Below are 14611 nucleotides of genomic sequence, written 5' to 3'. Positions count from 1 at the left end.
TGGATGGGCCTCATTTTTCCAAAATTAGAGCGCTTTTATTTTGAATACGGCTAAGTCAACGTTAACAGCTTCCGGCTGTATCATTATTGTTTTTAACTTGTAACCTTTTTTGACTGTTTTTAACTTTTAACTGCTTTTCATCTAACAAATTGTTCTTAGGGTAATTTGTATTCGCAATTTCAATGCGTGTTTTACTTATGTTTTAAATGTTATTTTTTAGTCTGTCAAGCAATCAATCAATAGCCCTAAATCACCAGTGTCTCAAAGGGCTTCACAAACCACAACAAAAACCACAATGACATCCTCGGTAGAGCCCACATCACCTTCACCTTCACCTTCACCTTATAGGCGCCAGCGCCCCCGCGACCCCAAAAGGGAATCAATCAATCAATCAATGTTCATTTATATAGTGTCTATAAGGGCTGCACAAGCCACAACGACATCCGCGGTACAGAGCCCACATAAGGGCAGGGAAAAACTCACCCCAGTGGGACGTCGGTGACAATGACTATGAGAAACCTTGGAGAGGACCGTATTTTCTTATGTTACAGCCTTTTTATAAATCGGAATGCATGCATTTTCCCCTCATACGTTCCCACACAATACAACATAATGACAATGTGATTTTTTTTGTGTTATAAAACATAAAAAAACAAACAAACGGACAAAAAAAACATGTTCATAAATACTGTAATCACAGCCTTTGTTCAACGGCCTCAAGTCTTTTTGAATATGATACCACAAGCATGGCACACATATTTTTGGGCAGTTTCACCTATTTCTCTTTGAAACACCTTGTGGAGAGGCAGAGCCGACCGGCCGACGGCGGGGCAGGACACGCTTGGGCCCTGCTCAAGATGGCGGCCAGGAGGCGGGGCTTGCTGGGAGCGACGCCGCCACAATCTAATTCAGGTGCGTGGGTCACACACCGGTACACAATTAACATTTCTCCTGACGCTGTATAAAAGGGGAGAAGGAGGAGCGATCAACGCAGAAGGAATTGGAGTGGGCACAGCAGATGCAGCAGTGCCAGACGAGCGAAAACGACTGAAAGCGAGCCGAACACAGCAACGAAGACGCGGCCGACTGAACGCGAGCAAGGAGCGAGCAGGAGTGGAGCGGCTGAAAAGCAATCCGATCAAAAGGCAAAGCTTTTATTGAAAAATAAAGCGAGTCAAACCTCCACAGCAAAATTTCCTTCCTTGATGGTCCATGCAACCCGCACGATGACAGCAGGAAGCCGTTCACACACCTCTCACACGCCATCAGGTTGGATGGGAAGAATTGGTTTTCATCCAGGTTGTCTCTGTACATAGCAGCATTCATCTTTCCCTCTATCCTAACTAGTCTCCCAGTTTATACTGCCGAAAACATCCCCACAGTATGATCCCACTACCACCATGATTCACTGTAAGGATAGTATTGGCCTGTTGATGAGAGGTGCCTGGTTTTCATCCAAACATGACTCCTGGCATTCAATCAATCAATCAATCAATAAATGTTTACTTATATAGCCCTAAATCACTAGTGTCTCAAAGGGCTGCACAAACCACAACACAAACCACTACCACATCCTCGGTAGGCCCACAAGCAAGGAAAACTCACACCCAGTGGGACGTCGGTGATAATGATGACTATGAGAACCTTGGAGAGGAGGAAAGCAATGGATGTCGAGCGGGTCTAACATGATACTGTGAACGTTCAATCCATAATGGATCCACACAGTCGCGAGATGCCAGTCCAAAGCGGATCCGACACAGCAGCGAGAGTCCCGTTCACAGCGGAGCCAGCAGGAAACCATCCCAAGCGGAGGCGGATCAGCAGCGCAGAGATGTCCCCAGCCGATACACAGGCAAGCAGTACATGGCCACCGGATAGGACCGGACCCCCTCCACAAGGGAGAGTGGGACATAGGAGAAAAAAGAAAAGAAACGGCAGATCAACTGGTCTAAAAAGGGAGTCTATTTAAAGGCTAGAGTATACAAATGAGTTTTAAGGTGAGACTTAAATGCTTCTACTGAGGTGGCATCTCGAACTGTTACCGGGAGGGCATTCCAGAGTACTGGAGCCCGAAATGAAAATGCTCTATAGCCCACATACTTTTTTTAGGCTTTGGAAATCACTAATAAGCCGGAGTCCTTTGAACGCAGATTTCTTGCCGGGACATATGGTACAATACAATCGGCAAGATAGGATGGAGCTAGACCGTGTAGTATTTTATACGTAAGGAGTAAAACCTAAGTCACATCTTAAGTGCACAGGAAGCCAGTGCAGGTGAGCCAGTACAGGCGTAATGTGATCAAACTTTCTTGTTCTTGTCAAAAGTCTAGCAGCCGCATTTTGTACCAACTGTAATCTTTTAATGCTAGACATGGGGAGACCCGAAAATAATACGTTACAGTAGTCGAGGCGAGACGTAACAAACGCATGGATAATGATCTCAGCGTCTTTAGTGGACAGAATGGAGCGAATTCACCAAAGAGTTCATTCTTTGTCTCATAACACCAGAGAATTTTGTTTCTAATGGTCTGAGAGTCTTTAGGTGCATTTTGGGAAACTTCTTATGAAGGAATGGCTGCCGTCTGGCCATTGTAGCATACAGGCCTGATTGGTGGATTGTAGCAGAGAGGGGTGTCCTTCTGGAAGGTTCTCCTCTATCCACAGAGGAATTCTGTAGCTCTGACAGAGTGACCATCGGCTTTTTGGTCACCTCCCTGACTAGACTAAGATAAATGCAGTAATGTACAGAGACATCCTGGATGAAAACCAAGACTTCTAATCCAACCTGATGGAGCTTGAGAAGTGCTACAAAGTCCAAAGATAGGTGTGCCAAGCTTGTGGTGTCATATTCAAAAAGACTTGAGGCTACAATTGCGGTCAGAGGTGCATCAACTGAACAAGGGCTGTGAATACTGAAGTACATGTGATGTTTTAGTTCATAAATTTAAATACATTTTCAAAATACAAAAAAAACTAAACATTTTCCCATTGTCCATATAATTTTGAGACCAAAAGTTGATTTATTCTATTTTGGAATAAGGCTGTAAAATAAAAAAATGTGGACAGTTTGGAGAACTGTGGATACTTTCCAAATGCACTGTATGCGCAGAAAACTGTGCAGGATTTTTTTCTTGTTTGAGTTTCTGTGCCTTCAACAACCATGAAATACTCTTAATCCTTACCTCTATACTATAGCTTAGGCTGGCCATAGGCACGCAGCTTAAAGAGGCATGTCCCAGCTACCTATTCATATACATGATTCAGACCCCCGAGAATAATAAAAAAAAAAAAAGAAGCATAATTGGAGGATACAAATAATTTCACCAAAAAATAAACTAATACAAACTACAACAAGCAGCCAAGTTTTTACATTAACTGGAATTTTTTTTATTAAATTGATTTGATTATGGGCAGCATGGTGTAACAGGGGTTAGTGTATGTGCCTCACAATACAAAGGTCCTGAGTAGTCCTGGGTTCAATCCCTCTTTCTGTGTGGAGTTTGCATGTTCTCCCCATGACTGCTTGGGTTCCCTCGAGGTACTCCGGCTTCCTCCCACCTCCAAAGACATGCACCTGGGGATAGGTGGATTGGCAACACTAAATTGGCCCTGGTGTGTGAATGTTGTCTGTCTATCTGTGTTGGCCCTGTGATGAGGTGGCGACTTGTCCAGGGTGTACCCTGCCTTCCGCCTGAATGTAGCTGAGATAGGCTCAGCTACATTCAGAGATAGGCTCAGCATTTTCTACCGTGTGTCCCGAAAATGGATGGATGATTTGATTATTTAAGTTAATTTCTGTTTAAAAAAACGGTTCTTCAAACAATGTCCAATGTAGCTCAAAACGTGTTAAATTTGCCAATTATTCATAGCATATTCCACAACACTGTAAAACAAACAAAGTTCAGAGAGTCAAATAGTCAAACAAAACATATGTTGAAATCAGTACAATTGAAAAAGGCCACAATGTGTGCTCTGTGGACTATAAAGCCCAATTAGTCTCATCATTCTGAAAACTAGTAAAACATACAAAGAATGTATTGAACATTGAGATGACAAAAATAAAGAACACAAATATACTGTATATTTTCAAGCCGGCCGTGTCACCCAGTAGGGAAAGTCGTTGATAAATTCCCAAATACTGCCACTAGATGTCAGTGTCACTTTTGGAGTTGATGAGGAACGAGTATGAGAAGAAATGTGAACTGGTTAAGCATGTTTGAAAACAGGCAGGTTATGCAAGGTGTTGTGCATGTTTATGGGAGGTAATTATACTTTAAAGGTAGATTGTTGATACAAAATATCAAGCCAATATAATTAAATACTTAAGGTGATATTTAATTTCCAAATAGTTTAAAATAGATAAGATCCTGTGAAATGCTTACAGCCTAAAAAATATTTTTATAGCAGTTGCAATTGTGTTGCCATATACTGTATTCTTATATTGTGATTGGTTTTAATGTGTATTAGTTGTGTATTATTTGTGTTATTTGATTTGAATTTTATTGATTTGCACATTTTATATATATATGTACATATGTATATATATATATATACATATATACATATATATATATATATATATATTATACATATATATACATATATATATTATATATATATATATATATATTTATACATATATACAGTGGGGCAAAAAAGTATTTAGTCAGCCACCGATTGTGCAAGTTCTCCCACTTAAAATGATGACAGACGTCTGTAATTTTCATCATAGATACACTTCAACTGTGAGAGACAGAATGAGACAAAAAATCCAGGAATTCACATTGTAGGAATTTTAAAGAATTTATTAATAAATTATGGTGGAAAATAAGTATTTGGTCAACCATTCAAAGCTCTCACTGATGGAAGGAGGTTTTGGCTCAAAATCTCACGATACATGGCTCCATTCATTCTTTCCTTAACACGGATCAATCGTCCTGTCCCCTTAGCGGAAAAACAGCCCCAAAGCATGATGTTTCCACCTCCATGCTTCACAGTAGGTTTGGTGTTCTTGGGATGCAACTCAGTATTCTTCTTCCTCCAAACACCACGAGTTGAGTTTATACCAAAAAGTTCTATTTTCCTTTCATCTGACCACATGACATTCTCCCAATCCTCTGCTGTATCATCCATGTATCCATTTTGGTATAAACTCAACTCATCGTTTTTCATATTCTGTCTCTCACAGTTGAAGTGTACCTATGATGAAAATTACAGACCTCTGTCGTCATTTTAAGTGGGAGAACTTGCACAATCGGTGGCTGACTAAATACTTTTTTGCCCCACTGTACATATACACACACACATATCTATATACACTATATATGTGTATACATATGTATATGTGCAATTATATCCATCCATCCATCCATTTCTACTCTTATTCCCTTTGGGGTCACGGGGGGCGTTGGTGCCTATCTCAGCTACAATCGGGTAAAAGGCGGAGTACACCCTGGAAAAGTCGCCACATCATCGCAGGGCCAACACAGATGTGCAGGCTAATTGGGAACAGGTGGGTGCCATGATTGGGTATAAAAGCAGCTTCCATAAAATGCTAAGTAATTCACAAACAAGGATGGGGTGAGGGTCACTGTGGAGGGGCGTGGTCGACGCGTCCCTTGCGGGCGGGGCATGTGCAGGAGCCGGCTGTGAAGCGATGACAGGTGAGGAGATTTCTCAGCTGGAACGAGTCATCTAATCACCTGTCTCTTTATCAGGAGGGCCGGAGGCAGTGAGAGGGGGTCGGAAAAGACCAGGCAAGACCCGGAGAGCCCGACAGAAAGGCTGACGAGCGCAGGCTGCAAAGCATCTCGGGGGGTCTGAACTATTGTTTGTGGAAAAGTAAAAATAAAATAAAACAGTGTCAAGCCAGAGTGGTGATTCCGAGTGGTCCTGAACAATACGGGCAGGAAAAACTTCACAAGTGGCGCCCAACAGAACGAACCTGATATGTCCACCACGAGCCCTCTGGAGGCACTTGGCCAAGTCTTGGCAGAAGTGGCGGCGGCATCACAGCAGCAGACGCTGGTGCTACAGGCACTGATGGACCGGGCAGAGGGGGCATCAAACCCGAGAGGAGGTACCATGCAGCGCATGGTAGAGACCGAAGACCCCCACGCATACCTCGACGTCTTCGAGGCCACCGCCACGGCGTGCGGATGGCCGGAGGTGGAGTGGGGCACCAGGCTGCTGCCGTTCCTGGCGGGGGAGGCGTAGCGGGCGGCGCTGAGTCTCCCAGCGGCCACCCGCATGGACTTTACAAACTTGCGCCGAGCCATCTTGGATCGGATGGGAAGCAGCCCAGAGGACCACCGACGCCGATTCCGAGCCTTGACTCTGGGCCCCGAGGACAGGCCCTTCACCCTAGCGCAACAACTGCGGGATGCAGCGACCAGATGGCTCCAGCCCCAGGCAGCGGAACGTCCGATGTTCGAGCTGGTGGTGCTGGAGCAGTTCCTCGCGGCGATACCGGCCCGGACCGCTGCCTGGGTGAAATACCACAGGCCCAGCGATCTGATGACAGCGGTGAACCTCGCAGAAGACCACCTGGCGGTCCAGAAGGAGGCGCCTGCAAGACCCACACCGGCCCCACGGAGAAGACCCATGGTACTGGAGGCCGCGAAAACCCTGGAGCCCCATCCCCGACCGGCATGGAACGCGCCGACCCACGAGCAGGTTCCAGCGTCGGACACTCTCCAAAAAAAAAAAAAGACACCCACGCACACACACGCCAGCAGTATTACAAGGGGTGAGGGGGAAATATAATCGTGCCTCTGCTTCTTGTTTTCAGGATACCGGCGTTGCTGATGGCGGGCTTCCCTCGCAGACAGCACTGCGAACACCAGGGCAGGTGAGTTGGAGGTGCGGACAGCCCGGTCACACGCGGCGGGAGTGCTCCGCAAAGGAGGTGGGCCAGGTGATCCGGGTTGCCGGGCCTCCAACACCCTTCCCCGATCCAGGGGAGATGTACTGCGTCCCTGTAAGGGTTCACAGGAGTACACACCGAGCTATAGGGGATTCGGGCTGTAAACAGTGCATGATCCACCAGAACCTGGTTCGACCCGGGGCGTTGATGCACGCGACACAAGGGAAGGTAATGTGTATACATGGGGATGTGCTCACGTATCCCGTGGTGCCTGTCGAAATCTGGTATCGGGGCCAAAATCATACAGTAAAAGTCGCCGTAAGCGCGCGACTGACGCACCCGTTGATTTTAGAGACAAATTGGCTGGGGTTTAGCCAGCTATTGGAACAATGTATGGGGATGCGTTCAAGGGCTGTAGGACAGGGGAGTGTCCGCGCAGTACTCAGTGGCAACGCGAGTTCATGCGGCGCTGTCGAGCGGGAACCGGCGGGGGCTTTGCGGGAGGCCCCCCTGGACCCCCAGTGGAGACCCACGGAGGACTTTCCCCTCGAACAGTCCCGTGATGAAACTCTGAGCGTGGCCCGGGACCAGGTGGATTACATCGACGGTCAGCTGGTGCGCCCGGGGAAACCGCGGGTATTTCCCCACTTTTCCATTATTAGAGATAGGCTATACCGAGTGACCCGTGACACTCAAACGGGCGAAGAATACACCCAATTGTTGGTGCCAAAACCCCGCCGGGAAATGGTTTTCCAGGCGGGGCATTGCAATCACCTCGTAGGCCACATGGGGTATGAAAAAACACTTAATCGGGTCATGGTCCGGTTCTATTGGCCAGGCATCCTCGTTCATCTTGGACGTATCCTCGCTCATCCATGCGGACTGGACACTGGCCGAGAGAGGAGTCTGCTGTCTTGGTTGCTTTGTTGGGTCTGCTCCTGTCTCTGGCCATGCTTCCTCTACCCCAGCGGACGATGGCGTGGAACAACGCAGAGGCCACCACAGTGGATATGTTTATTTTATTTTTTATTCATAGCTGTATGTAGAAGTGTCTGATTGTATCTGCTGCTTTAATGTCTTTAATGTCCTCTGTGTTCTGTGATGTTTGATGTTTCCCTCTTACACACATGGAAGAGGGATGTGTACTATGGCTATGAGTTGTTTTTTTTTTTGTTTGTTTTTTTTCCCCTTGGCCTCAGTCTGCACCTCCTCTCCAGGGCCCAGGCTAAGACCGATTTTTTTATTTTATTTTAATCTTCTATTTTATTTTTATTTATTTATTTATTTTTTTCTGCCCTTTGTGGTCACACGGCAGACTAGCGAGGTAGATTACGAGGTCCGGCGCTCGGACCGGGGCGGAGACATGCAAATTTACCACGTGAACCTGCTGAAGGCATGGAGGGAGGCCGAGCCTGCCTCCATGGTGACGGTAGTGAAGGAGGAGGAGGAGCTGGGGCCGGAGATCCCGCGCTCCGCCTCTCCCCCTCCTCTTCCTTGTGATGACCAGCTCACATTGGCACAAAGAGCGGAGGTTGCTGAATTACAGCGGCACTATTCAGATGTGTTCTCCGCGCGACCCGGGCGCACGAACCTCATCTGCCATCGCATTGAGACCAGCCCGGGGTTTACGGTGCGGTCTCGCCCCTATAAGCTTCCCGAGCACAAGCGTAAAATGGTGCGGGACGAATTAAAAACCATGCTGGAGTTGGGAGTAATAGAAGAATCCCACAGTGCATGGTGTAGTCCCATCGTGCTAGTAGGGAAGAAAGATGGGTCTATACGCTTCTGTGTGGACTACCGCAAAGTGAATGAGGTGTCACGTTTCGACGCGTATCCAGTGCCTTGGGTCGACGAGCTCCTGGATCGGCTAGGCACTGCGCGTTTTTTCCCCACACTGGATTAAACCAAGGGCTATTGGCAGATTCCCTTATCGCCAGAGTCCCGGGAAAAGACGGCCTTCTCCACTCCAGAAGGCTTATACCAATTTGTGACACTCCCGTTTGGCTTGTTCGGTGTGCCCGCGACGTTCCAGCGCCTCATGGACCGGGTCCTGCGACCCCACGCGCCCTACGCAGCCGCATACCTGGATGACGTCATCATCCAGGGTAACAGCTGTGAAGAACATCTGCAGCGGGTGGGGGCGGTGCTCGAGTCCTTAAGGCAGGCGGGGCTCACCGCCAACCCCGGGAAATGTTCAATTGGTCAGAGGGAGGTACAGTATCTAGGGTACAACTTATGGGGGATAAGTGCGACCGCAGGTTGAAAAAACGGCGGCGATCGCAGCATGCCCGCCCCCCAAGACGAAAAAGGAGGTGAGGCGGTTTTTGGGCATGGCCGGGTACTACCGCCGCTTCATTCCCCAATTCGTGGACTTGACCAGCCCATTGACCGACATCACCCGAAAGGGTGCGCCAGAAATGGTCCAGTGGATGGAGCAGTGCCAGCAGGTGTTCGAACAGGTAAAATCTGCACTCTGCGAGGAGCCGGTACTGTGCATGCCTAACTTCTCCATCCCTTTCTGTCTGCAGGTGGATGCGTCGGAGCGGGGGCTGGGGGCGGTGTTGTCGCAGCAGGTGGGGGGCGTCGACCGCCCCATCCTATACATCAGCCGGAAGCTCTCGGACCGGGAGGCGAGATACAGTACGGTGGAGAGAGAGTGCCTCGCGGTCCGATGGGCGGTCGGGGCCCTCCGGTATTACCTGTTGGGGCGCCCCTTCAGCCTCTGCTCGGACCACAAGCTCCACCGCATGAAGGATGCCAACGCGCGGATCATCCGGTGGTACCTCGCGTTGCAACCCTACAACTTCCGGGTGGTCCACCGGCCGGGTACGCAGATGGCCGTGGCCTACTTCCTCTCTCGCCCCTCTACTGGGGTGGGGGGTAGTGGTCGCGGCCGGACGGGTGCCCGGCCTTAAACTGGCGGTGGAGGCATGTGGAGGGGCGTGGTCGACGCGTCCCCTGCGGGCGGGGCATGTGCAGGAGCCGGCTGTGAAGCGATGACAGGTGAGGAGATTTCTCAGCTGGAACGAGTCATCTAATCACCTGTCTCTTTATCAGGAGGGCCGGAGGCAGTGAGAGGGGGTCGGAAAAGACCAGGCGAGACCCGGAGAGCTGGACAGAAAGGCTGACGAGCGCAGGCTGCAAAGCATCTCGGGGGGTCTGAACTATTGTTTGTGGAAAAGTAAAAATAAAATAAAACAGTGTCAAGCCAGAGTGGTGATTCCGAGTGGTCCTGAAGAATACGGGCAGGAAGAACTTCACAGTCACCAATTTGTATGCAGTTTTAGAACAACATTTCTCAACGAGCTATCGCAAGGAATTTAGGGATTTTACCATCTACGGTCCGTAAAATCATCAAAAGGTTCAGAGAATCTGGAGAAATCACTGCACGTAAGCGATGACCGTTGAACCCTCAGGCGGTACTGCATCAAAAAGAGACAGCAATGTGTAAAGAATATCACCACATGGGCTCAGGAAAACTTCATAAAACCACTGTCAGTAACTACAGTTGTTTGCTTCATCTATAAGTGCAAGTTAAAACTCTACTATGCAAAGCAAAACCCGTTTATCAACAACATCACAGTACGCCGCTGGCTTCGCTGGGCCCGAGCTCATCTAAGATGGACTGATGCAAAGTGGAAAAGTGTTCTGTGGTCTGATGAGTCCACATTTCAAATTATATTTGGAAACTGTGGTCATGGTTTTCCCCCGGAACAAAGAGGAAAATAACCATCCGGATTGTTATTGGCGCAAAGTTCAAAAGCCAGCATCTGTGATGGTATGGGGGTGTATTAGTGGCCAAGGCATGGGTAACTTACACATTTGGGAAGGCACAATTAATGCTGAATGGTCCATACAGGTTTTGGAGCAACATATGTTGTCATCCAAGCAACGTTATTAACAGATGGAAGCATGTACACAGCTGCATTGACTCTGGACTTGATGAAACACAGTGGAGCAAAACCAGCAGCTGACATGGCTCCCCAAACCATTGCTGACTGAAGGAACTTCCGTTGTCTAGAGTTCAGGAGTGGCTTGACCATGGGAATACGGCTAATGACGCTGTATATGTTGAAAAGCTCTATGGAGATGATGATTTCATTTTCCAGCATGATCTGGCACCTGTCCACAGTGCCAAAACCACCAGTAACTGGTGTACTGACCATGGCATTACTATCCGCCATTGGCCTGCTAACTCCCCTGACCTGAACCTCAGAGATAATTTGTGGGTTATTGTGAAGAAGAAGCTGAAAGACACCAGGCCCAATAATGCAAATGAGCTAAAGGCCGGTATTGAAGCATCCTGGGCATCCTTGACACCTCAGCAATGCCACAGGCCGATTGCCTCCATGCCACGCCGTAATGATGCAGTAATCCATGCAAAAGGATTCCCAACCAAGTACTGAGTGTATTAATTGACAATTTCAAATGTTTGATTTAGTTTTGCTGTTATAAATCTTTTTTTTTTTTTACTTGGTCTGAGGAAATAGTCTAATTTTTTTTTAGTTTTCTTAAGCTGTATGCCATAATCAGCAATATTAAAATAATAAAAGGCTTGCAATATTTCAGTTGATGTGTAATAAATCCAGAATGTATGACATTTTCATGTTTTTAGTTGCATTACAGAAAATAAAGGACTTTATTACAATATTGTAATTTTCTGAGACAGTCCTGTATATATATATATATATATATATATATATATATATATGCACACTGTCAAGTGATTACAAAAATGCTATTATGATATATGTTCTTTATTCAGTTCAGTTCTGTTCAGTATAGTTGCTGATCATCAAATTAGATTTTTCTAATAAAGAAAGCATATCTTTTTGTGTGTTAGATCTACGAAGAGCTAACTTTAGCCATTTTAAATGCAACATTACTTATTTGATGACTATTTTTAGTGCCAATAGTAAATATGAGAGTCTGGGGTCATGATTTATGTTCTGATGGGTGGCTGGCTCACTGGGCCTTAGTCTCTGTCGTGGTAAAGGCCTCTAAATGTGTCTGTGTCAACCTTGTTTAATGATTTACATATTGTACAGTATAACCTGCCTCCAGAAGGTGAGGGGAACAAGAGGAAAAGGCCACACCTCCAAAGCAGACTAGCAACACTGATTCAATTGTAAACAGAGGTGTAACTGCTTCTTGGAGAACTGTCACAAGACTGACAAAGAGACTCAGAATGTTCAACTTTATTTACAACATGCCCACAGTGGCTTGCACTCAGCTCAGTGAAGCAGATTAAAGCTTGACATTTGATCCTGTTGGACCCGCTGAGACGTAGTTACACTTTGGCCTATTTTCAGACACTGAAATTCGATCAGCAAAATAAGAATATTTTTGAAAGTTGCACTGCTGGCTGCGACATGGGATTTGACCTGAATAAAATTTAGTTGGACTTGTGCGTAAAACATGACTTAAAAACTCCATATACTACTGACGAAGACAAAGGACAAGACTGCACGGTCGCTATGTGACAAGAGGTTAAACAGTTGACAATCTTTTTATAGAGCTGTTGACCTTTCATATATAGCCACCAGAGGACAGTATTGCCCTGAAGACAAATGTCATGACAGGCTATGGACACAACAACTAAAATCAATCTTAAAGAGATTACAGCAGTAAACTTTCATATCCTTGGAAAAAAAATTTAAGCGCTTTGAGTCACTAGAGAAAAGCGTTATATAAATATAATTCACTTCACTTCACTTCAAGATGTTTTATAGTCATAAAAATAAATAACACGGTGTATTATTTACTTCTCTGTGACACTGATTAAATTAAAGCTGCAAGCAGCTTGGTCGGGTCCGCCTTTAGTTGCTGCCACCGCGACCCAAGCCCTGGTCTAAGTCAGACCTACATAGAGGTTTTTGTTTCATGTCTCTACGACATTCCTAACAGAAGTTACAAGCAGTCTTGTCTGGGTTTTTTCCTAGGGGGCGCTAGAGCGCAATTTTGATTTTTAGGTTTTTTGTTTTTTTTAATTAGATGTGAATTTTCGCCAGTCCTGATATGTGTGTAAAATTTGGTGAGTTTTGAAGCATGTTAAGGGGGTCAAATTACAGCTCTGCGTTTCTGGATGTTGTTGATAAATGGCTTTCGCTTTGCTTAATAGAGCTTTAACTTGCACTTTGAAGCATTTTAAGGGGGTCAAATTACAGCTCAAAGAGGCAAAAATGACATTTTTTAGGAAACTTTGCGCAGAGGTTCTTTGAAGGCGCGTAAAATCAAAACTGGAGCAGTAATCAAAACTTTTAATCAGAAGGGTTCAATCTCGAAGTGTTTTTTTTACAACTCCATTTCATCTATTGGTATTGGGAAATGCTCTGGTTACAATTAGTTTCAGTTTTAATAATGAATAAATTCATCTATTTAAAAAAAAAAAAAAAAAATTAGTTTTTTGTAACAAAAACATACAACACATGATGAGATTTGTTGGTACCTGGGTGCCAAAGAAGTAAAAATCCACAAGAACCACTGAAATGCAGTGATTGGAAAATGAAAAAATAAAAAATGCTAATACTGAAAAATGCACAAAAAATGACAAATAAAAGTTAGACATTACTATTAATTTGTGGCTCAAGAAAAGAATAAAATAAACAACTACTGGAATCAAGCGCTTCCTGTAACTCTCAACTAGACTCCTGGACCTTTTTTTATTTGTATTTCTGCCCGCTCCTTCTGAGCAAACTGCTCCAGCTCTCTCAGCTATGATGGGCGCCTTCTCCAAAGTGCATGTTTCAGCTCTTTGCGCAGATGTTCAATTGGATACAAATCAGTTCAGTGTTTCAACCCTAGCCATTTTTGAGTGTTTTTGGCGGTATCACTGTGTGCATTTTTGATCAATCTTGTTGTTGGAGGATCCATGAACTGTGATTGAGAATAAGCTTCTGACACACTGATATTTCATTATACCCTGCAGAGATTATAGACAACTTGTGTTGAATACAGCAAAGCAGCCTTGGAGGGTTTCCTCCATGTTTCACAGAAGGTTTTTTCTGCATGCATGATTTCTGCATCTGTTAACATAGAGCTGACTTACCAAGCAAACATTTTCAAATTTAAGCAAATATCATGTGCAGTGTTTCACAATATGAAGTGTTCTATTTTGTTTTGCAAGCACAATAATGAGTCAGTCATTAGGAGTTAAAGGCCTACAGAAATTAGATTTTCCTATTTAAACGGGCATAGCAGGTCCATTCTATGTGTCACACTTGATCATTTTGCGATATTGCCATATTTTTGCTGAAAAGATTTAGTAAAGAACATCCACGATAAAGTTCGCAACTTTCGGTGTTAAGAGAAATGCCCTGCATCTACCGGAAGTCGCAGACGATGACGTCACACGTGTGGGGGCTCCTCACATATTCACATTATTTTTAATGGGAGCCTCCAACAAAAATTGCTATTCGGACAGAGGAAACGACAATTTCCCCATTGATTTGAGCGAGGATGAAAGATTCTGATGTTTTTAGGCACATTTACTAGGTTAATTCTGGGAAATCCCTTATCTTTCTATTGTGTTGCTAGTGTTTTAGTGAGTTAAATAGTACCTGATAATCGGACGGGTGTCTCCACGGGTGTCTTGACGCGCAGTGTCTCAGGGGAGTCGACGGCAGCTATGGACGGCACGAGCTCAGCTTTTCTCCGGTAAGAACTGACTTTTTAACCGCAATTTTCTCACCGAAACCTGCTGGTTGACATTCGGTAGGGATCCATGTTGGCTTGACCGCGCTCTGA

The sequence above is a fragment of the Nerophis ophidion genome, linkage group LG06 (assembly GCF_033978795.1).
Source record: "Nerophis ophidion isolate RoL-2023_Sa linkage group LG06, RoL_Noph_v1.0, whole genome shotgun sequence".
NCBI lineage: Eukaryota > Metazoa > Chordata > Actinopteri > Syngnathiformes > Syngnathidae > Nerophis > Nerophis ophidion.
The sequence above is the reverse complement of the archived record's forward strand: the minus strand, read 5'-3'. Positions refer to the sequence as shown.